We start from the raw sequence: 25330 nt of genomic DNA on the forward strand, positions 1-25330 counted from the left end.
TTCATTTTTGTCGTCAACAATAGTCGAAGAATATCTATACTTAAATGATACCTGAGTAGTAAGAGATTTGGCATTTCATTTTTCTCCTCAATAATAGCAGAAGAATATATATATTGTTAAAACATAAAAATTAAACAAGTTTCGAGAGTTTTGCTCAAGTAACCTGAGTCAGTGAGAGAGGTTTGACATTTCATTTTTGTCGTCAACAATAGTCGAAGAATATCTATACTTAAATGATACCTCGGTAGTAAGAGATTTGGCATTTCATTTTTCTCCTCAATAATAGCAGAAGAATATCTATATTGTTAAAACATAAAAATTAAACAAGTTTCGAGAGTTTTGCTCAAGTAACGTGAGTCAGTGAGTCACACTAACCAGTGTAACAATTTTTTAATTTAAATCATATTCATAGAATTAAACTTCAAAATTAATTAACTAGTAAAAATCCAATATAATCAACACTAAATAAATACAAATTTAAATATATCTTTCTGAATTATTGCCATTCTAAATTACCTCCACGGAGCACACCTTTTCAAACCTATTGTTCACATGTCCACCAAAGACAGACAATTATTGCCCCTCGACCATCTATGATCTGTCCATCCATAAGAAAAATGAGTTTCGTCAGATGTCACATGCATACTTGGATGATCTTTATTGACAGTAGCATATAATAATATAAAAAAAAACATAACCAAAACCTACTGCCACAACATTATAAATACCTCCTCAAGTCTGTGCACCAGAAGCATCCCATTAGCCATCTTTTTGTCTGTGTGTGTGTGCGTGCGTGTGTGTGTGTGTGAGAGAGAGAGAGAGAGAGAGAGAGAGTATAATTAATATAAGAGAAAAGAGAAGATGATGAACATAGTGAATTCCCTAATTCCAGGGAAGAACAAAGGAGTGGAAGTGAAAGGCACGGTGGTGCTTATGCAAAAGAATGTGTTGGATTTCAATGACTTCACTTCCACTGCCATAGATGCTGCCTCTGAGTTGTTGTTACTTGTTAGGCCAAGGAGTCTCTCTTCAACTTGTTAGCGCCACCGTTGGTGATCCTAGTGAGCTCCTCCTAATCTTCTCTCGCACTCACATGGTCCCTTTTTTTTTTATATAATAATATATGCTCCACCTGCTCTCTCTCTCTCACTCATTTTTTTTTTAAATATATATCTAATAAAATGGATAATAAAATAAAATATATAAATGATAAAAATACAAAATGCTAATTTTGGCCCCTCCCACTTAGGGCCCGTTTGGCATTTTGCAGGGAAAGTAATTGCATGTAAAGTCTTTGCAGGGAAAGACTTTGCATGCAATTACTTTACCTGCAAAATAACATTACAACGTTTGGTTGTCCCAATCAAAATTGTAATTACTTTGCATGCAAACTTAATTCCCACGTTTGGTATGAACTTGTTTTCAATGTAAAATTAGGTTTATTCTCTTTTTTTTCCCTTAGTTGTTATAGTTACTAAATTTGGGTTTTTATTCAACTCTAATAATATTATTAACTTAGTCCAAATAATAATTAATCTATTCTTCATAAATTAAAAAAAAATCAAATGGGGTTTTTATGTTTTTTTAGTACAATAAAAAAAATATAGATTTAAACCACCATGTGTTCCTAATTGTCCATCATACAATTTTATTTGTTTCAATTCTTACATCTATTGCCTTGATTGATATTATCCAACAAATATTCATGACACATTCCATATGAACAATCACACATTAATAAATAGCTCAAAGTATTAACATAAATTCATAATCCAAACTCAAAAGTACGACAAAGTCTAGACATATTGTTTTAATTATCCAAAACATAAAATATGTCCAAATCACAAACCAAAGAAACAAAATTAAACAAAACATTTAGATGACACCATCTAAAACACTCTTCACATAAATTCAAATATTTAATCTTGATTTACAGACCGATAAAACACACACATTAAAATAGACATTACTGTAGTACGTAATCATTTTAAAAGTTTTTTGGGTTTTTCGGCATTCAAAAAAATCTCACTTTCTTTTATGGCTTAAGTAAACTATATTTTCATCAATGATTTGGTTGTGAAAAAAATTAAGGACTGAATATAATATCAAGATTTTACAAGGGTTTCTACATAAAAAAACCCTCCAAAAATCAATCAAAAACAAAGTCCACCCAGTTTTATTATCCGACACTAGTGTTTTATTATTCACACACTACAACAAAATTGATGATTAGTGACAATTTTAATTTTGACATATTGATTTTTTGTCACAAAAAAAAATACATAATGTGACGAAATCATTATTTAGTCACTCATTTTGCTTGTTTGATAATTGTATGTGACAATACTTTAAATTGTCACATGATATTGTCACAAAAGGATTAGCTCCAAATGCACTTGTACTTTTAGTGACGGTTTAAATATTAAGTGACAAATATAATACGTCATTAATATAATATTTTTTCGCGACAAATTTTAAAATTTGTTGTTTTTAAACTAAATTTAAATAATGTTACTAATATTAACATATATTATCAACGACAATTTGAATTTTTTTTATATACCTTAATTTATTTTTGTGACACATAGGTTTGTCACCAAAATATAAGTAATAATGATATTATAATATTGTTACAAATAAATATCGCATTCCTTGATGATATTGGATAATGTCACTATTTGTTACTAAATTTAATGACACTAATTATCTCTCACTAAAAATTTTTTTCGTAGTCGAATGCTAAATACCATTGAAAGATAAAATGCTAAATGACATAAACATTCTTTTATGCTTTACAATTAATTTAGGAGAAAAATATAACAAAATTATTTATATAAATTGACATAGATATGAGTAAGGACATAACAATAATTTTTTAGGTGGGTCACGGAAAACATTAATAAACCAAACAACAATTTTTTCTATAAATATTTTTTTAAAATATAATTTTCAATAGCATGCTTACCAATTTGTCGAATATGAAAGCAAATAATAGACTTTTCCAAATATTTTTTAAAATCATATATTTTTATACAATATAAATAGCTTTTGCAAGTAAAAAAACTTGAGAAAGCAAAACAATATATTTTTTGCAAAAGAATATAAATTTTTTCATATTATATAAACCAATTTAATACCTAGGGGCAAGGGGATAAAAAAAAAATTTTTGCAAATATTTTTCCTAAAAATATAATTTTTTTAAACTATATTTATCAATTTATACATTGCTTATTTTCAAAAAAAAAAAAATTGTGAAGATAGGGTTGTAACATCTAGTTTAATTTCATATTGATTTATTTTAAATTATTTATTTTTTATTCAAATAACTCTCTTTATCTCTTTTTGAATATTTTTTATTTTTAAATATTTTATTAGATATATTTTATATTAACACCTTCATATATATTATAATTTATTTTATTAATAAGGACTAAATTATAAAAGACCTTTATATTATTGAAGTAATTTTATATAGATATTAAAGAAGTTTTTATAACTACATTATTAATTTAAAATTCAAATTTCATTGGTTTAAATTTGTTATAAGCTTTTTTAAAAAAATTATTGCGAAATATATTTAAACGATAATTTAAAATTCAAGTTTCATTGGTTTAAATTTGTTAATAATTTTTTTAAAAAATTATTGTGAATTTAATTAAAAACATATAAAAATATGTTAGTTTTTATATAGAATTTGAAAAGATTTTCATTCAATAAAAAGATATATCCTATAAAAATTTTTAAATAATTTTAATTTATCTAAATTTAGTTTAAATTTGTTAATAATTTTTTTAAAAATTATTGCGAATTTAATTAAAAAAATATAAAAATATGTTAGATTTAATATAGACTTTGAACAAATTTTCATTCAGTATATTCTATAAAAATTTTTGAATAATTTTAATTTATCTAAATTTAGTTTAAAGTTTATAAAAATTTAAAAACAAAATTCTATATAAATCTCTATCTCAATTTCTATTCTTTCTCAATCTTTCTTTCTCTCTCATCATTACTAAGGTACATTATATTTCTCTTTCTCAATGTCTATGCTACCGTCTATTTTTTATTTTATTGTTGCCTCCATCTTAAGGCACACTCCACTTTTTTTTAGTTTTTGATTTTTTTTTTATAATGCTTGTGTAAGTTCCTACTTCATCAAAGATCTCATGAATCTTTTAAGTATTTGCATTAGTGTTCCAATGCACTTAGTTCATAAATTTTTTATAATTGCTTGATTCGCTTCTAATTTTATGGGTTTTGTAGCGATGATGGTTCCGTTGGAGAAGGAAATATTTGAATAAGAAAGAGATTGACATCGGCTACAATCATTAGATTAAAGTTTTCTTTCCAAAGGGTTGCTAACAATATTGATTCTTGTGTTTTTTGATTAATTTATTTTTAATTATCATTATTTTATAATGAAATTATTGTTATAATTTCTATAGTTAATTTATTAGCACATTAAATTGTTAAAGTTTGTCATTAATCAATTAATTTTTGTTATGACTATCTATTGTGCTTATTATTAATTTTTTGGATGCATATTAGTATATATGTATATGTATATATAATTATATTTTGAACTTTACTTTTGTTAATTTACTCTTCTTATACATTAATATTTATTATTTTAAAAATATTTATTTCAGGTTTTAATGAGGCAAGCTCTACATCAACAAAACACCATAAACACGAACGCCACAAGAGTTGCATGAAGAATAGTTATCTATTTTGATATGATTTACTTAAGATTATAAGTTTTTAATATTATTGAAATTTTACGAAATTGAAATTTGTTAATCCATAAGGTTAGCTATAAATTATGATAATTGTGTTATTTTTCTTTTTGCAATAATAATATTGATTTAATTTTATTTATGATATATTATCAAAAATTAAATTTTTGATAATTTATATAATTTATTAAAAATATTCACTAAAATATATCACAAATTACAAATACATCATAAAAACATGATTGATTGTGACATTATAAAAATATTACAAACTATATAATATTTAATTAATTGTGACATTACAAAAAAAATAATTTATGACATATTTTTCATTAGTGACGCATTTTCATCATCATGTAAATAGATTTTTGTCACTAAATATTATATTTTTTTTAACAATATTTAGTGACGTTAACCACTTTTTATGACGCTATTCTATTTGAAATGGTGAAAAATATTTTTATTATTTATTATTTGAAAATCAATGGAATGTCACAAATGATAAAACTTTACCTTATATTTAGTGACAATTCATAACATTTTATGACAGTTTGGCACAACATTTAGTGATAAAAATGCATGTCATTAATGATTATAAAATAGGTAAAATATGATAATTTTGTCACATAAAAGGTATCATTATGTGACGAACATGTAATCGTCACATTAACCCTTTAGCGACGGAGCAAAGGCGACAAAATGTGGTGACGGCAACAAAGCGTCACAAAAAAATTTTAGTGACAAAAATATATTATTTTATGACATTAGTACATATGTCAATAATTGACAAATTTGTTGTAGTGACACTAGTTCACATTACTTTTGTTTTCAAAGTAGTTTTATTATCTACATCATATCTATTACTCAAGATTTTCTATTATAACAACATAAATCTTTAGGGAAAAAAAGAAGATATATGAAGTTCAATAAACCAATTTTTCAAAAAGAATGTATGAAATTGCAAAGCAAAACCCTAAAATGTTGATGAATTACATTGAATTTCATCAACTTTTTAAATATCAAAAGGCATCTTTTTCATTTACATAAATTTTACCAAGTTAACAAAAATTAGCAAAATATGGAATTTATGAACATAAGAAAAAAGTTTGCAACATTATATCTACAATAAAATCCCATAAAAAAATAAAAAAATATGTTATGCAAAACATGATAAAAAGAGACAAGAAATAATATTGTTAAACTAAGGAATTAATATTTTTGATTTGAATGCTTTCTACTTAATATTTATTTATATATCTCATATATTTTAAAAACTTTGATTCACTACAAATACAGAACAATTTTTCGTGGGAATTAAAAACAATCGTGGACAAGTAAAATATATATGTCTCAAGTTCTTATCTTATCATGTTGGATTATTATTTCAACATAGATTTGATTTAATCAAAACAAAAATTCTCCAATAAAAATTTTATCCAAACAAATATGAAATTTATTTATCTTTGATCCATTTAAAATATGAATTTTACACCAAGAAAAATTTAACAAAAATTTAACACAAAATAATCTAACAAACTTGAGAAAAAAATATTACCAGGATTTCTCCGATTCAGAAGAAGCGACAACTCTCCGCCGAATTGGAAATATGATCGCGTTAGGGTTTTTTCAAAGACAAAACAAACGAGAAAGAGTTTTATGTAATAAAGGGTAGTTTGGTAATTTGACAATTACCAAACTTTCCCAACCAACGGTTAAACACTTTCACACCACCCCCCCTGTGAATCACTTTCCCTAGTCAAGTGGAAAGTGATTACAAGGAGACCATATTATTTTTAAGAACCAAATGCTTGAAATAGATTCACCCCTCTTACTTTGCAGGGAAAGTAACAACTTTACATCATACCAAACGGGCCCTTATATGCATCATGTGCCATATATATATATATATATATATATATATATATATATATATATATATATTAAATGGCGACAAGCATCTGTCTCTGCATATGACACGTGAGTGTGAGTTATGACATCACTTATGAACTAATTTTTTAAATGAGAATTCGAACCCTTACTACTCTGCACATCACACGACAGACTTATTTTTAGTGCCGCTAATCATGGTTTTGGTAGTTAAAACAAATAAATAAATTTATATATTCCTTCTGTTTTTTTTCTTTTTAGTTGTCATATTTTAGAGCTCTTCTATGTACAACCTTATTTTTAGTGACACTTGTCATATTTTTTCTTTTTATTTGTCACATTAGAAATTTTGTGCAATATTAATTTTTTCTTCCAATTTTACCCTTTAATTTAATATATTGGTACAATTTTCAATAATCACAATCAACTACTCTCTCCGTTCTTTTTTATCTGTCATGGTTAACCAAATCTCATATACCAAGAAGCTTAGTTATTTCACAAAATTTTATAAAAAATTAGTTACCTTTCCAAAATTACCCTAATTTATACTTTCATATTTAATTACCATAGCCAAATAAATATATTTTTATTGGAAAAAATTAGAATAAATAATCTTTAAATTTAAGTCAATAATACTTTTAAATTATATATATGCACATCTTACGAGTAATATTTACTTATATATATCTACAAATTATCTATAGTATCTAATAATAACTTGTTATTCCTCCCAATTACCATCACCTCTCTCTCTCTCTCTCTCTCTCTCTCTCTCTCTCTCTCTCTCTCTCACACACACACACACACATTCTTGCAAAATTAAAAAAATTATAAAATTGATGATACATATATATACTCCTGTTCTCAAAACCCATCTATTTTTATTTATTTTTTCAAATTATTTTATAGACAATGGAAACCGGGGATTAATTGGAGAAGCAGCTTTTATTATTTTTTTTTCAAATTATTTTATAGACAATGGAAACCGGGGATTAATTAGAGAAGCAGCTTATCTTCAACCAATTATCACTATTTTACCATCGATCACTGCTGGAGATACCAAGTTCAGCATTGTCTTTAAATGAGATGAAAGTTATGGTATTCCTGGCGCTTTCATTATAAAAAATCATTATACATCAGAGTTCTTTCTCAAGTCTCTCATCATCAATGATTTTCTCGGCAAAGGCCGTATTCATTTTGTGTGTGATTCATGGGTCTACCCTACAAACAAATATAAGTATGATCGTATCTTTTTTACAAATGATGTAAGTTATTTTTTCATATATTATCTCTTATACCATTTAGAATATTTGATGATTGATTAATTATATTATTGTACTCTTTGTAGACGTACTTGCCAGAAAAGATGCCAGGACCTTTGATCCCATACAGGGATGAGGAACTCTTGCTCTTAAAAGGGGATAATGTCACAGGAAAATTCCAAGAATGGGATCGTATTTACAACTATGCTTACTACAATGATCTCGAAAGTCCTGATCTTGGTTCTAAATTGGTCCGGCCTATTCTTGGAGGATCAGAAGAGTTCCCTTATCGTCGTCGAGGAAAAACTGGCCGAGGACCTACTGTAACAGGTAAATTTTATACTCCTCCGGTTATTTTTATTGGTTTATTTTAACCAATTCAATCCCATTATAAAAATCAGTTAAAATTAATTATTGTTTTAAATTTATAAAAAATTATATAAAGTTTTTTAAAATTACCTTCGTTTAAAACCAACTATATTTGGTTAAATTCTTATTATAATTTAATTGTATTTTGATTCTCTCAATATAGTGTTTTAGTTTCCAAAAAAAATATTGAAAAATTGTAATAGTATATAAAAAAATAAAGGGTAAAGTTAGAAAAACGATTTAATATTTCATAGCTTTCTAAATGAACATGTAAAAAAATAAAAAAAACTTATAAATAAAAAATAAATAGGATCCAAGGGAGTAATTAATATAATTTTTCATTTAAAAACCAATGAGTCTTTAATTTCTTTTTTTAATAATTTATACATGATATTATTAGATCCGAACTCGGAAAGCAACTACTACTAATCAACAGTTGGGACATTTACGTTCCGCGAGATGAGAAATTTGGACATCTTAAAAAGTCAGATTTCCTTGGAAATGCAATCAATACTGTCACGCCCCGAACCTGGTGCTCTGACAAACGGCCGCAAACCCACGGGGCGGGGCCCAGTGAACCTGCAAGGCCTCAAAACCTAAACACAGACTACGAGTAGAAAATAACTTGACAAATACCAAATAAGAGTACGACTTAGGGTTACAACCAAACTCAAATACAAGTCAAATGAAATACAACATGACCTACAAGGAGGTTCTTAAACAGTAATACAACCGATACAAAGCCATAAGCCATAAGCCATAAGACATAATTCCAAAGAAGACCTCTACTGGAAGCCTTCTAAGATCCGTGGGTCTATTGCTCCTGATCTGAAAAGGATTTAAAATAAATCCATGAGCTCACTAGGCCAGTAACTAATCCAAAACAAACTGAAAACAAAAAGTTTAAATATCAAAATTTTTCAAAAATCAATAGCACCAAAAAGTATTATCAAACCCAAAGGATGAAACGTAGTTAACAAAATCCAGAGTATGTCTCCAAATTCACTATAAATACTAAAGGTCATTTGTTTATCCTCGGTGACAGACCCGAGCCCAAAATAACGGAAATCATTTATTTACCCTCGGTAACCCGAGACTGAATACCAGGTGGCCGTTGATTATTTCACCGAACGGACACGGTGCGAAACTGCAGTCTCATTTTCCCAAAATTACTTGTCGACAAGGTCAGGGTTTAACCCACCACTGACAGGGTTGCATATCGTTCATTTGGAGACCAAAACATTCAGACGGATTCCAAAGTTAAGAATACAGAAATTTCACACGTATCTTCCAAAAATTTACGTAATATTATAAAGTGAATAAATAAATAAATAAATAAACAAAAATGATAAAAACAATTAAATAATTAAAATAATTGCTAAATACACAAAAGATTCCCAAATCTTGCCAGACTCCCCCATTAAGAGGCAATGAAAGGTAAATTCCCACTAAAATATCTCATAAAGAAAATTATAAAAATTTAAAATTAACAAAATTTTAAAATACAAGGGTTCAAGGGATTACTTACTTGGTGATCCCCTAATTCAAAAGAAATCCAAGATGATGCTCAAGGTGGTCCTAAAATCCAAGGGAAAGCCAACCAAATATACATGAATACTTGGAAGAGTTCAAGCACAAAGGTTAAAGATAAGCTAGTCTAAAATACCAACACTCTACTACAAAGCATGGTCTTTCTAAACAGAACTTAGAACTCAAGGATTCAAAGGAAGCAACAAAACATCAATTGCTATAAACAAAAGACCACAACTCATGCTCTACCAACATAGTAGTTGATATGCCAATACATATATATCTCATATTAACACAACCAAGATGCATGACACTTAAACACAATTGTAAAGCACACAAAGTAAATAAATATAATCTATATATAGGTATATAAGGGCAGGTGTATGCATGAAAAACTCATACACCAAGGCATGGATCATGCAAACTAACATTCAAGGGTGTAAACATAAGTTTTTATGCAAATGAGAACATGGTTTCTTGCACATGTATGAGTGGTTTCAAATATATATATATATATATATACACATGGAGGTGGTTTCATGTATGCAACAATAAATCTATATCTCCATGCAAGGATAAGCCAAACATAAATAAAAATGGTGAAGCTCTTCATGCAAACATCATCATCAAAAGCAACCATAGATACATGAGAGCATAGATCACTCACTAAGAGCTTCAAAACATGCATAAAGAGAGGGTTTTTATGCAAGGATAAGCACAAAGAAAAAAATCAAACAACAACCACATGCAAACACAAGCAACAAGCTAACAACCATCATGCATGAAAGAGAAGTTATCTTCCGGACAATGTGAACAACCTTCAACAAATACCTCTAGGTTGTTGATGAGTGGAAGAGCTCCTCCCCGGTTTAATCGTCGTCGCTATAGTGCTCCGGTAAGGTTCTTCACTTTTGAGGCTTTAATGGAGAGGATAATGAGGTTAAAGATGGAAGGAAGCAAGGAAGGGGTAGAGATAAGGCAAAGGGATGAGGAATAATTGCCAGCCGACAAGGATGGGACTAAATCCGGGAATCCCACCATATTTTCTTCACTTCGCAAGCTTTTCATAGCAAGAAGCCAAAATAATGGATTATGGGAAAGGTAAGCATGTTTAGCAACTTAAGCAGGCTCTAATTAAGGGCGGGGTCCACAAATACCTTGGTGAATTCGGTGTTTCCAGTACTCAACTTCGTTTTTGCTGAAAATGAGTTTAACTCTTTCCAAGATGTGTTGGACTTGTATGAAGGTGGATTGAAGATTCCTCACATTGATTTGATAGACATACTTAAAGAACAAATTCCTTTTGAGTTGATCAAGGACATCATTAGCGTTGATGGGGATGCAGTTCTTAAGTTCCCTGTGCAACAAATTATTCGAGGTATTTAATTTACATTATTGATTTAGAGAAAACTTAGATTTAATGTAACAGCCGAAGTTTATATGTAGTTCACCATTAAATATTATACCAACTACATTTATTGTACTTCAACTAAATTGACCTCAATTGATTTTCTCATAATATTTTTTGGAACAGTTTCTCCTTATAATGTACATCATTGAAAATGAAATGTATACGCGATTTTAATGATATATATATAATATTTCATTAACATATATATTTTTACTCAATTTAAAATATTAAAAATACTTTGGAAAAATACATCCATTCACTTACAAGTAGAGGTGGGCGCGAGCTGTCCGACAACCCAGCTCGGCCCATACCCGGCTTGGAACCAGCTCATCGGATCACTGCTCGGCGGGCCGGGCCAACAAACCGTAACGGGTTGGGCTTGCCCCAACTTGTGGCCCGGCTTAGAACCGGGTTGCAACCCGGCCCTGCCCACCGGACCCAACCCGTTTTTTGAATTTTCTGAATTTTTTCTTATTTTTTTTTCTAAATTTTCTGAATTTTTTATTTTGTTTTAATCGGGTGGGCCAACCCAGCTCGGCAAGCCGGCCAAACCGGTCGGGTTGACTGCCGGACCTCAACCAGCACCGACCCGGCTCGGCGGTCGACATGGAAGCCGGGCCGGTTTCCTGTGACCCGAACCCGCTGGGCTCGACGGGCCAACCCGGCCCGGCAGTTTCTACACCCAACCGGGCTAGGTCTGGGTCGGTGGTCCGGTGAACCACAACCGGGCGGGTAAGGCCCGCCGGGCCGGTTAACCGGCCCATGCCCACCTCTACTTACAAGTATATAAAAATGCAATTCATTGTTTTTTCTTTTATGAAAAAGATTTAGGGTGTGTTTGTTTGGCCGGATATAAAACTACAGGTAATTGTAATTACAAAAAACTTCAAAATCTAGTGTTTGTTTGGTTGGATTTGAGAATTTGAAAGTAGTTCAAAATGCAGCGTAGATGGATTTGGTTGGTTTTGGAATTACGTTCAAATCGGCCGTAGTTCAATCTCCTGCACTTTGGATTTCCATAGAAAGTCTCACATGTGATGTCACTTGAGACTTTCTAATAAAAATATATATAAATAAAAATAAAAATAAAATCATGATATTATTTTATCTTAATAATAAATGGTTACTATTATATTTTTATCAATATAAAAAATTATAAATAGTGTAATATATTTTTTTATAATTATTAAAAATAACAATAATTTGTAATGAAGACATAAATTTACATTAAATTAAGTAATTATATGCATAATTATTTTAGTTACTATTAATAACAATTAATTGTGTATTTATAATTAATTAAATTTAATAATGACCCAAGATGAGATATCCTTAGCATGGGTGTTTATATCCTACAAATACATCCAACCAAACATATGTTTTCAAAATCCAGATTTACAAATCCTTCCAAACAAACACAAAATTTTGAAATCTAGCATTTTCAATTACAGTCAACCAAACACCAATTTGACTCTCCTGCATTTTCAACTCTAAAATTTACAATTACACCATAATTAGAAATCTACTGTATTTTCAACTATATCTAACCAAACGCTACCTTATTGTATTTTGCACCGTTACAAGTTCAATTGTCGTTTCGCATGTGTTGCTATTCAAGCATTTAATTATGTTACTATTTTTTTTTAAATAATATTTTAAAATTTTAGCAAATAAAAATAAAAGAAAAAGGCTTAGAGTCTATTGCTATTTTACAAAGCATGAATGGGCATGAAGGACTGATGAGGAGTTTTGCAGAAAGATGTTAGTAGGAACGAACCTAGTCATCATTCAACTTCTCAAGGCATATCAATTATCTGAAATATAAATAGTGAGATAATATAATTTTTTATCAAAACAACCATACTTTGAATACATATTGGATATAAAATCATAAAGTAGCTATCGATGGACACTTGAACTAGAACCAACCCCAGCTTCAGTGCTAGAAATGCGAGGTATGGCACTAAGAGGAGGTAGTTGCATCCATCGAGTTTGCATTTTTTGAAAGCGTTGTAGAATCACTTCATTGTTAATAGTTGCAAAAATCTCCCGCTCGATATACACAACTAAGCTATCATTCATCCACTCATCTCCCATTTTGTTGTGCAAGTCAGTTTTCACAACATTCATAGCTGAAAACACCCTCTCAACACTAGCTGTTGCAACTGGTAAAACAAGCGCCAACTCAATTAGGCGATAAATGAGTGGAAAAATTGCACGTTTACCTGTCTCAACCATCTTCCTAGCGAAACCACCCAAGTCCCAGACATTCATAAAATCTTCATCATGCCGCACATCATAAATGAAAGTGGTAAGTTGATCTTCAAGCATCATGTGTTCAGTTATTGTGAAATCTTCGGGATAAAGTTCTGCAAGACGAAGTAGCTTATGGATGTTGAATTTGGAAAATGAATCCCTTGGATCAAGGCATGACACGAGAAGAAGTAACTCCGTACTAGCTTCTGGGAAACGGTTTTGCATTTCTTGCGCAATTAAATCAATAACCTAAGATCACAATAATGTTAAAATCTCAACATTAATGAAATTTACAAAAGGAAAATAAATATTAAAAATACTAACCTCGCAAAAAATCTCAACACGATAATGGTGAAAATGAGTAATGACTTGCCCTTCCCGTCTAGAACGACCACGGATTCGCATGTTATCCTCCATATTAGGTACCAGGATTGAGTTTTCTTCACAAAAATATCTAACTTCCTCCAAAAATGACTCCCATCCCGTCTCCCTAAAGTCTTGAAGTATAGCCTTCACAACTTCAATTAAACGCATAGCTTGAACAATATTTTGATCTTTTTGTTGTAAGGCAAGTGATAACTCATTTGTGATCCCCAATAAGCGCCTCATCAAATACATGACAAACACAAATTGATAATTTTCCATTTTTTCAATCAAACTTGCCGCTATACCTCTATTATCAATAGAAGCACCATCATCATATACATTTTGGAGTACCTCTAACACTGAAGTCCACATTGAGATTAGCCGAAGAATGGTGGTGTAATGTGATCCCCAACGAGTATCCCCTGGTCTTGCTAAGCTAGATTCTTGATTTTTTCCTTTGCCACTTACTATTTCCATCTTTTCCAATTGCTCAACTAGCTTATTATGGTGATGTTGCCGAAGTTGATCTCTCCTTTTGCATGATGCTCCACCCGTGTTAACAATCATGATGACATATTGGAAGAAATCACTCACAATTCGATTGTCTTTAGCAACAGCAATAATCATTAATTGGAGCTGATGAGCAAAACAATGGATATATCTTGCATATGGATTTTCTTTAAGGATAAGTGCCTTTAAACCATTAAATTCACCTCTCATATTTGAAGCTCCATCATATCCTTGTCCCCTTAGCCTTGAAAGAGATAACCCATATTTGGCAAACAAACAATCAATGGCATTCTTCAATGAAATGGATGAGGTATCTGGCACATGAACCATAGCAAGGAACCGCTCTACCACACTTCCATTCTTATTCACATATCGTAAAACAACTCCCATTTGCTCCTTCACTGACACATCCCTGGCTTCATCAATCATAAGGGAAAAATAGTTATCTCCCATATCATTAACGATTGCACATGTAATCTCTGCCGCACAAGCATTTGCTAGCTCCTTCTGAACTTTTGGGGAAGTCATTTGATTGTTTCCAGGAGCATTTTGATTAACTGTCTTAAAAACCTTATCATTCTGCCGGCTATACCACTCTAGTAACTCAAGGAAATTGCCTCTGTTTAATGAGCTCGAGGACTCATCATGTCCACGAAAAGCCAAGCCTTGCTTCAAGAGAAAACGTGTCACATCCAAAACAGCCGTTAAATGAGTACGGTATTCAATCTCCATCTCGTGTGAATGTGCAGCCAATTGGTGTGACACGCTCTGCCTTTGATTTTGGAAACTCTGAAATTGCACCCTTGCATCATTATGCACACTATTCACGGCACCAACATGCTCTATGAATTTTTCTAAAGCCTTTTTCCAATTATTGAATCCAGTTTTAGTGAATGCATCTTCTCTTGTTCGATTTCCTCTACTTAGTGTGAAAAGATAACACCAAAAACAAAATGCGACATCTTTAGTCACACTGTACTTCAACCATGGATGTTGTTTAAACCAATTTTCTTCAAAACTTCTCTTTTGTTTGCCATACTCTTTTTGTGGGAAATTGTGGCCAATTGGTTGACAAGGACCTCTAGTTAAATATTCCCTTCGAACTTGATCTCTAACCCCAACATCAAAGTCTACAATCGGTTTTCGAAGTCCCGGGTCACTAACAATGTCATTCGAGTTGAAATTCATATGAGTGTTTTTCTCACTTGATTCGGAGCCTAGTGGTGCTTTTGGAGAATTTGAGGACTCTTCACTTCTTGGCCGCTTAATTACAAATTTATCCATGTCCAATTGGCTATAAAAGTGTAATGCTATTCAAAGACAAAATAAACATGTATAAAAAAATGATAATAAAATAATAACTAGACATTCAAAGCCAACAATATTGATAATTTATTTAAAGCATTTTTTCAATATATAAATTAATGGCATTTTTCCAATAAATGAATATTGAGACTACATAGTAACACATCAGATATGTGTGCTTTTGCTTTCGAAAAAAAACAATCAATGTTCTAATCATGTCAATGATGTCATCAATGTTCTAATATAATCAAGATAAAACTTAATTAGACCTGAGTCATTGTCTCACGTCAGCAAACCCAAAAGCTTCAATATGTTTAAGGTTGTTATTCTAGTGAAGATGACAACCTGGTCTTTAATTTGTTGTTCAAGACTCTTATTAGAGATATACATTTTCAGCCACATATTTTGTCAGTAAGGGCTGTGACAGTTACATGCATGCAATGCATGGATATATTATTGAACATTGAATCGTCATTCACACACACACACACACACACACACACACACACATATATATATATATGAAAAACTAATATTGTTGTGCCTTATTAGATATACAACTATTTCTTTATGTATGAATATGGAGATTCTTACTTGAGTGCTAAGTTTTTTAAAATTCATATTAATCTTGGAGACTGTGATTTATTGTTTTTGTCAGGATGCTCACTAAAACTCTAAAAAACTGGTGAACTTTAAATATATGTGGGCTTGAGAATAACATATAATTAGCATATGAAGCATCAAGCATGCCCATCAAATCTATCAAGAAAGGGAAACAAAATGCAATTATTAATTAACCCACTCCATGATTGGGAATTGTTGTTGTTTTAATTTCTTTCATGAGTACAGAGATGAAGGTTTAGACTTGTTCAAAGAGTGAGACCTCTTTAGTTTGCTTTCTTCAAGCAATTGCTTTTCTCTATAACAAATTTAGTCAGTCCCTTATTTTTTTTCTCATTAAGTATATGTATATTATTCATTTTAAACTCTAATAAGGAAATATGCTTGGATAATCCAATCATAATTAGACAAATATCACCCTAATTTACTAATTAGCAAACAAGTTTAATTAACCTTGATTAAAAACCAAATGATATAGAGCACAAGCTTGGCTAGCAGCTGTATTTGGATTACTTAACTTATTCTTGTTATATGATAAGATTAAGCAATTAGAAGATCATATAATGAGCAAAATGTTAATTTGTTTCTTCAGCATGATATCTTTTTCAATTTAGTTATAATCTAAAGCAAGCAAATTAATAGTACCAATTAACAGATATAACTATCATATTTGGCACTGAGCCATTGACAACAAGTCCATTTAGTTATAAATAGATGGTGAATATGCTCTTTTTGATCTCATTTTCTTTCTATTTGACACTAACAGTAACAAGACAAACAAATAAGAAGTAACTAGTAAGGAAGAGATAGTTCATTCATTGCATATTATTGCATTGATGAAATTCTAAAGAAAAAGAACAAAGTCTTACATATGGCCCTCAAATGATCAAATCCACTCCTCAAATCTTTGAATTTTTCTTCTCAAAATGCCAAATCTGAATTCTTGTCTCTAGATTAGATATAGGAATTTCTGAAAAACAAAGTGAAGAATTTTATGATCAAAATAACAAAATCCAAATCTAATTCAAACAAGAACTTAAAAAAGGAAAAAATATAAAACATTTAAACAAACCTACATAGCTACACATTGGACTTTAGTGAAACCATACCTCAACACTTCAGCAGCTTAGCTCATTGAGAATAAGATCCTAATAAGGCAATAATCATGCTCAAAGAGTCAGACTTTCAGTTGCACACTTGCACACAAAGAGCAATTGCTTGAACCTGAATCACAGATTCACTCATTCACAGAAGTACAGTCTAAGTTGGAGCTAGAATAGCAAGAATGCCTGCCAAAAAACTGAAGCAAAGAGAGATCTTGAGGCTTGAGATGTTGAGACTGTTGAGCAGTAAACAAATGTCTGATTTTGAGCCAGTGAGGGTATGATAATTTTGGGTATTGGATTCGGATCAAAGTTTAAGTGATTAAGTCCGATAACCCAATAATAATATCTGTCACCTTATCGGATCTGAATTATGGATCCAAAATTAAACTTGTGTCAGTTGTGTGACTGTGACTGTGTCACATGTGACTTTGGCTTTAGAGTTCAGAGTTCAAAGTCTCCATTCTCCAAATTTTCACAATATCTTGAGTTTTGACAAGATGATGATCGAATGACCAGTGACTGACGTAGACTCGCCGCTCACAGCAACTTGCAAAGCACATCACAAGGCTCAAGCACAAGCTGGCAAGTTGCGCAACCAAACCAAGGTCCAAGACTCCAAGGACCAAGGCCTAGTCTCTTAAGCCCCAAGGAGAGGGGGCTGATTCAGCTGAAGCTGCAAGCTTAGAGCCTCCGAGTATCCGACGAAAGATAACCTCACAGTGATCTTTCCGGCGCCAAGGGGGGGCTGAAGCCCCCGCTCGCCCCCCCTTGGTTCCGCCACTGTTAATATATCTATATATCAAGTTTTTATATCTTTATTTAATGACTTATTTGGGTAATATTTGCAGGAATTTCCCCGGCTAGCAAGCTTGATCCCGACATATATGGAGATCAAAGCGACAAAAATAATGACTTCTCACATTGAAAAAGAATTTGAATGGCCTTTCGTTGATGAGGTACAAAATGAAATAATGTAACAATCACCACATTAATTTTTTATGAACTAATTAATAACAAAATGGTAAATTGTTCTTTAATAAATCAAATATATATATATATATATATATATATATATATATATATATATATATATTTCATGCTTAATTTCAGGTGTTAAAGAAAAAGGCTTTTAATTGTCAACCTTTTTGTTGAGTATATATCTATAGTACATAGCTATAGTTTCTGTAAATATATTTTTCCTTGATATAGATTTATTTAGTTTCCTTTTCTGTAGGATGGTTACCATATTTTGGGAGATTGATTTGTTTTCTTGTTCATATCTATTGTAATATATATGAAACCAAAAATCAATGAAGAGATAAGTTTTTCCCTTCAAAGTTCTTGTCATGGTACCAGAGCCATACATCTCACAAAAAGTCGATTCTAAAAACCCTAAGCATAGTGGACCATGGTCGGTGGCAAAGATGAGAAGGACGTTGGCTCGTCCGAAAGAAGAAAAAGATCCCCGTATGAATTGTCTCCCTAATGATAATCCGAAAATCCCTAATTACTCATGTGCAATTGAAAGGCGACAATTATGATGAATGGTCAAAAGCCATTCGAGTCTCTCTCCGATCAAAGAAGAAGTCGGGATTCTTGGGACGGAGCAATCACGTGTCCCCGATCCGGATTCGATGATTTAGAAGATTGGTACGCGGTCAATTCAATGCTTGTATCATGGATCTTCAATACAATTGAACCAACATTGAGATCCACTATTTCATACAAGGAGAACATTTTTGATATGTGGCTAGATATCAGAGAACGTTTTGGTGTCACAAATGGACCACGTATCCAGCAACTCAAGGCTGAGTTGAGTGAGTGCAGACAAGGTGCAAAATTTATTTCTGATTACTATGGGAGAATGAAAAAGATCTGGGAAAACTTGGATGAATGTGATCCTTATCCAACTTGTAGATGTGGGAAGTGCACGTGTGATCTGGCCAAAGAATTTGACAAATGAAAAGAAGATGAGAAGGTACACCAATTCCTCATGGGTCTCAACAACATCTTATATGGAACGGTACGATCTAACCTTCTTGTTGCGGATCCTCTTCCCAATATGAATAAAGTGTACTCAACATTGATGAGAGAAGAACATATGAGAATGGCCTCAAGCAGCAAAGATGACAAAGGCGAAATCATGGGCTTTGCTGTTCGAGCAGGTCGTGATCATGGTGAAGCACGATCGGAACCAAAAAGACCCTAACAAATATTGCACTCATCGTGAAGCTGAACAGGGGCATGCAGAGAAAAATTGCTTTCAATTAACGAGTTACCCGAGTGGTGGGGGTGACCGTCCCAAGAGGTTCCGGACGTGGTACACATAGACATGGTGGAGCAGGTTTTGTTGCTGGTCATGGCCGTGGAGGTGGTGTACGGGCTAATGTGGCAGCAACACCACCCGTCACGAGTTCTTCCCAAGGAGCTGTTAGTGAGCAAACTAGCTTTTCTGGAGTGAGCGATGAGCAGTGGAAGTGGCTCCAACATTTTTTTGACTCAAAGAATCCTAAAATGACTGGTAAAATAAATACTCCATGGTGGATACTTGATACAGGAGCTTCTCACCATATGACAGGCGATATGTCTCTAATGACGAATTTGCATGATATTTCGGCAAGCCCAGTGGGAATGCCGAATGGTGAACATACTACAGCTACAAAGGAAAGCGTGGTGATCCTGGACAAACATATCACCTTGTCCAATGTTTTATATGTTCCGAATTTGACTTGCAATCTTATATTCATCTCACAACTGATTTCTGAAAATAATTGCATAGTTCAGTTCTCTAATGCTATTTGTGTTATTCAGGACCGCACTTCGAGGATGCTGATTGGTGTGGGTGAACTACGAGGGGGGCTCTACTACTTTCGTGGATTGACATTTGCACAAGCAATGAAGACGAATAGTGCGAGCTCCTATGAATTATGGCACAGGAGATTGGGACATCCTTCTACAAAGATTGTAGAATTGCTTTCTAATGTTACTTTCATTAAGTCTAGTGTTGTGACGAATAAGATTTGTGATATATGCATTCGTGCGAAACAATCCAGAGAGCGGTTTCCAGTTAGTGATAATAAAGCTCATGATTTGTTTGAACTCATTCATTGTGATCTACGGGGACCATATCGTACTCCATCTGCTTGTGGTGCAAAGTATTTCGTAACTATTGTGGATGATTACTCACGTGGTGTTTGGATTTTCCTTCTATGTGATAAAACAGAGATGGCTCAAACTATAAGACAATTCTTTACTTTGGTGGAACGACAGTTTAACAAGAAAGTTAAAATTGTTCGCAGTGATAATGGGACTGAATTCATACCTATGAAACCTTATTTTCTTGACAATGGGATTGTTTATGAGACATCTTGTACAGGAACCCCCCAACAAAATGGGCGTGTTGAACGCAAACATCAACATATATTGAATGTTGGGCGGGCTTTAATGTTTCAAGCAAATCTGCCAATTCAATTTTGGGGTGAGTGCATTTTAGCCGCCGGTTATCTTATCAATCGCACTCCATCTCTTGTATTGGATGGCAAAACTCCTTTTGAGCTTATTTATGGTGCACCACCTTCCTATAATCATTTTCGTACATTTGTGTGTTTATGTTATGTGCATAACCAAAGAAGCAAGGGGGATAAGTTTGCAAGTCGAAGTCGTCGATGTGTGTTTGTAGGATATCCTTATGGGAAGAAAGGGTGGTATGTGTATGATTTGGAGACAAATGAGTATTTTATATGCCGAGATGTTGTTTTCTCTGAAAATGAATTTCCTTACTCACATGCAACAACTGCATCTAATAGTGCATTGGAAAATACTACAACATGTGATAATAGCAATGAGTTTGTTGTTTCCACTCTTGATGAGCATGGTGCACCTGTTGGAGATGGTGATTTCGACACAGGAACAAATGGTACACAAGGGAGCAATGAACAAGCTACTATTGAAGATAATTCCTGCGACATGGGGGCATAATTCACTCGTGATTCTAAAAAGTGATGATGAGCTTTTTGAAGAGGACATCGTGCCAAGCAACGATCCGTCTTACTTCGTGATTTTTGTTAGTCATCATCGTCCAAAAAAATTGAGCCCCTCCTCTACTAGTTCACTCAATCCAAGATCATCCTCGTGCACGCCTTATCCTATAGCACATTATATGAACTCGTGATAAGTTTTCCATGCAACATCGATCGTTCTTGGCAGCTATTACTACGGTGTTGAGCCCAAAGACTTACCTCAAGCGCTTAAACATGCATGTCAGGGCGTGATGCTATGCAAAAAGAAATGCAAGCTCTTGAGGACAATGGAACTTGGAGTCTTGAACCACTTCCTCTTGGAATGAAACCACTTGGATGTAAGTGGGTCTTTCGGATCAAATATAATTCCGATGGCACCATTGAGCGCCACAAAGCTAGCTTGGTTATCTTTGGCAACAAACAAATTGAAGGAATCGACATAATGAAACTTTCGCCTCCCGTGGCTAAAATGACCACAGATGCGTGTTTTTTTCTTGCCATGTACGTCTGTCCAGAATCGGCATATTCATCATATGGATGTTCACAACGCTTTTCTTCATGGTGACTTGGCAGAGACCATTTATATGCGCCCTCCTCCCTCGCTTTTTCTCCCTCACAACCTGGTCTTGTGTGTCGTCTCCGCAAATCACTGTATGGTCTTAAGCAAGCTCCTCGTTGTTGGTTTGAGAAGCTGGGGGGAGCCTTGCGTGAGTACGGTTTTGTTCAGTCTTACGCTGATTATTCTCTTTTCACATTGCATCAAGGATCCGCTCAATTGCATGTTCTGGTATATGTTGATGATTTAATTATATCTGGTAATGACCTTGAAGTTATTCAGGATTTTAAATCTTATCTCAGTGTTTACATCCATATGAAGGATCTTGGTGTTCTCAAGTATTTTCTTGGCCTTGAGGTGGCTCGGAATTCTGATGGCATATATTTGTGTCAACGTAAATACGCGTTGGATATAATCTTAGAGGCCGGTCTTTTAGGCGCAAAGCCTGTTAGTATTCCTCTTGATCAAAATCATAATTTGGCTTTATCCACTAGTTCGTTCCTTGATAATCCTGAGTGTTATAGGCGCTTGGTTGGGCGTCTCATTTATTTTGTCGAGCTACACGTCCCCGAGCTTTCTTATTCTCGTTTCATGTGTTGGCTCAATTCCTACAACAACCTAGACTTGAGCATTGGGAGGCAGCACTTCATGTTGTTCGCTATCTGAAGGGACATCCGGGCCAAGGTATTTTACTTCTTGCCGACTCTGATTTATGGCTCTCATGATGGTGTGATTCTGACTCGGGCTCGCTGCCTGCTAACCCGACGCTCACTCACCGGTTGGTTTGTTCTTCTTGGTCACTCTCCTATTTCATGGAAAACTAAGAAGCAACATACGCTCTCGCTCCTCCGCCGGTCGAGTATCGTTCAATGGCAACAACCACATGTGAATTGAAATGGTTAAAAGCACTGCTTCTTAGTCTTGGAGTTTATCATTCTCAAACCATGCGCCTTCATTGTGATAGTCAAGCAGCCTTTACACATTGTCGCTAATCCAGCCTTTTCACGAGCGCACTAAACATATCGAAGTAGATTGTCATTTTGTTCGATGAGATTCAACGTGGTCACATCCGACCCAACCTATGTGTCCACGCTCACGCAACTTGCGTACATTTTTTTACTAAGGCCTTAGGCAAGTCTCAATTTGATTACTTTCTTATGCAAGTTGGGCATTCATGACTTGCATGCTCCAACTTGAGGGGGGGTGTTGAGTATATATCTATAGTATATAGCTATAGTTTCTGTAAATATATTTTTCCTTGATATAGATTTATTTAGTTTCCTTTTCTGTAGGATGGTTACCATATTTTGGGAGATTGATTTGTTTTCTTGTTCATATCTATTGTAATATATGAAACCAAAAATCAATGAAGAGATAAGTTTTTCCCTTCAAAGTTCTTGTCACTTTTTTAAGTTTTCTTTCAGTTGTCACCCTTGAATTAAAATTATTTAATTATTTTGTGTGTAAAAAATATTTATGTAACCAGCTGAGTTAACTCGTGTGCTATATATATATACACATATAGGCATTGAGCAACAAGAGACTCTTCATCTTGGATCACCATGACATGTTAATGCCCTATGTCAACAAAATTAATTCAATTGTGGGCACTAAAATATATGCAACAAGAACTCTTCTCTTCTTGCAAGATGATGGCACTCTGAAACCATTAGCAATTGAGCTAAGCTTGCCAGAATCTCCCAGAAAAGTCTACACTCCTGCTCAAAATGGCATAGAAGGAGCTATTTGGCAACTGGCTAAAGCTTATGTTTTAGTGAATGACTCTGGTGTTCATCAGATCATTAGCCACTGGTATCTATATTTTGCATTTATTGTTTGGATTAAATAATTTTTATCAATCCTTTAAGTACTTTATAATTTTACTTTTAAATTTTTTTTAGGTTGAACACTCATGCAGTTATGGAGCCATTTGTCATTGCGACAAATCGACAACTTAGTGTGGTTCATCCGATTTATAAGCTATTATATTCTCATTATTGTGATACAATGAACATCAACGCTTTGGCGCGCCAATCTCTCATTAATGTTGGTGGTGTTCTTGAGTCCACTTCTTTTGCTGGAAAATATACAATGGAGATGTCTGCTGTAGTTTATAAAAGCTGGAATTTCATGGAGCAATCTCTTCCTGCGGATCTCATCAAAAGGTGCACACATTTATTTATTTATTTATTTTAAATTTTCCAAGACATCTGAGATGAATATTTAAATACTTTTATTATGTTTTAAAAATTTAGATATAGTTTTTAAGTGTTATTTGCATCTTAATCTTTATGACTGGCAAATCATCAACAATTGTAGTATATATGGAAACATTAATTATTTGTCTGTAGCTAACAGAGTAATCATAGAAATCTATGTGACAAATTAACATATGGGATAAGAAAAACAGATATTTATTTATTTCTTTAATTGTTTATTTTTATCATATTGCTGACATAATTCAATGCAACTTTGGCACTTATATATCCTACGACAAGTTAGCTTTCATTTATAAATTTCCATGTCGATGGAGCGCGCATTCATTTCGGATCCGTAAGTTGGCCATGAATTTTAAATCTCCACAGTTTTAAATATACTCTGTTTCTTATGATATCCTACTCCTTAAATTAAATACGTTCAGGGGAGTTGCAATGGAGGATCCAAGCAACCCTAATAACGTCCAACTGCTCATAAAGGACTACCCATATGCTGTAGATGGCCTGGCAATATGGTCAGCAATCCACACATGGGTCACTGAATACTGCAAGATTTACTACCCAGATGATGCAACATTACAAGCAGACGTACAAGTCGAAGCATGGTGGAAAGAGGTACGTGAAGTTGGCCATGGTGACAAGAAGCATGAAACATGGTGGCCTTCCATGAGGCTCGTCAGTGAACTAATTCACACATGCACCACCATCATTTGGATCGGATCAGCATTGCATGCCTCCATTAACTTCGGTCAATACCCGTACGCCGGTTACTTGCCAAACCGGCCGACCATCAGCCGCCAGTTTATGCCTGAACCTGGTTCACCGGAATACGAAATGCTTAAAACCGACCCAGATAAGGTTTTCTTGAAAACTATCACCAGTGAGCTGCAAACACTGGAGGGGATTTCAGTGCTTGAGATATTATCTAAGCATGCTTCTGATGAGGTTTATTTGGGACAGAGAGACACAGAGGAGTGGACTAGTGATGAAGAGGCTTTGGAGGCGTTTAGATGGTTTGGGAAAAGACTTGAAGAGATTGGGAAGGAGATAGTGGCAAGGAATGAGGACCCTAATCTTAAGAATAGGAATGGACTTGTGAAAATGCCTTATTCCTTGCTTTATCCTACTAGTGATCCTGGTCTCACTGCCAAGGGAGTTCCTAATAGTATTTCCATTTGAT

The 25330-nt window shown here is 33.2% G+C and overlaps 1 pseudogene; it reads left to right on the forward strand.

The window, feature by feature from the left end:
- The first annotated feature begins 844 nt into the window (after window positions 1-844).
- LOC120254010 lies at window positions 845-25330 on the forward strand (annotated as a pseudogene).

The sequence above is a fragment of the Dioscorea cayenensis genome, unplaced genomic scaffold, assembly GCF_009730915.1.
Source record: "Dioscorea cayenensis subsp. rotundata cultivar TDr96_F1 unplaced genomic scaffold, TDr96_F1_v2_PseudoChromosome.rev07_lg8_w22 25.fasta BLBR01000288.1, whole genome shotgun sequence".
NCBI classification, from domain to species: domain Eukaryota; kingdom Viridiplantae; phylum Streptophyta; class Magnoliopsida; order Dioscoreales; family Dioscoreaceae; genus Dioscorea; species Dioscorea cayenensis.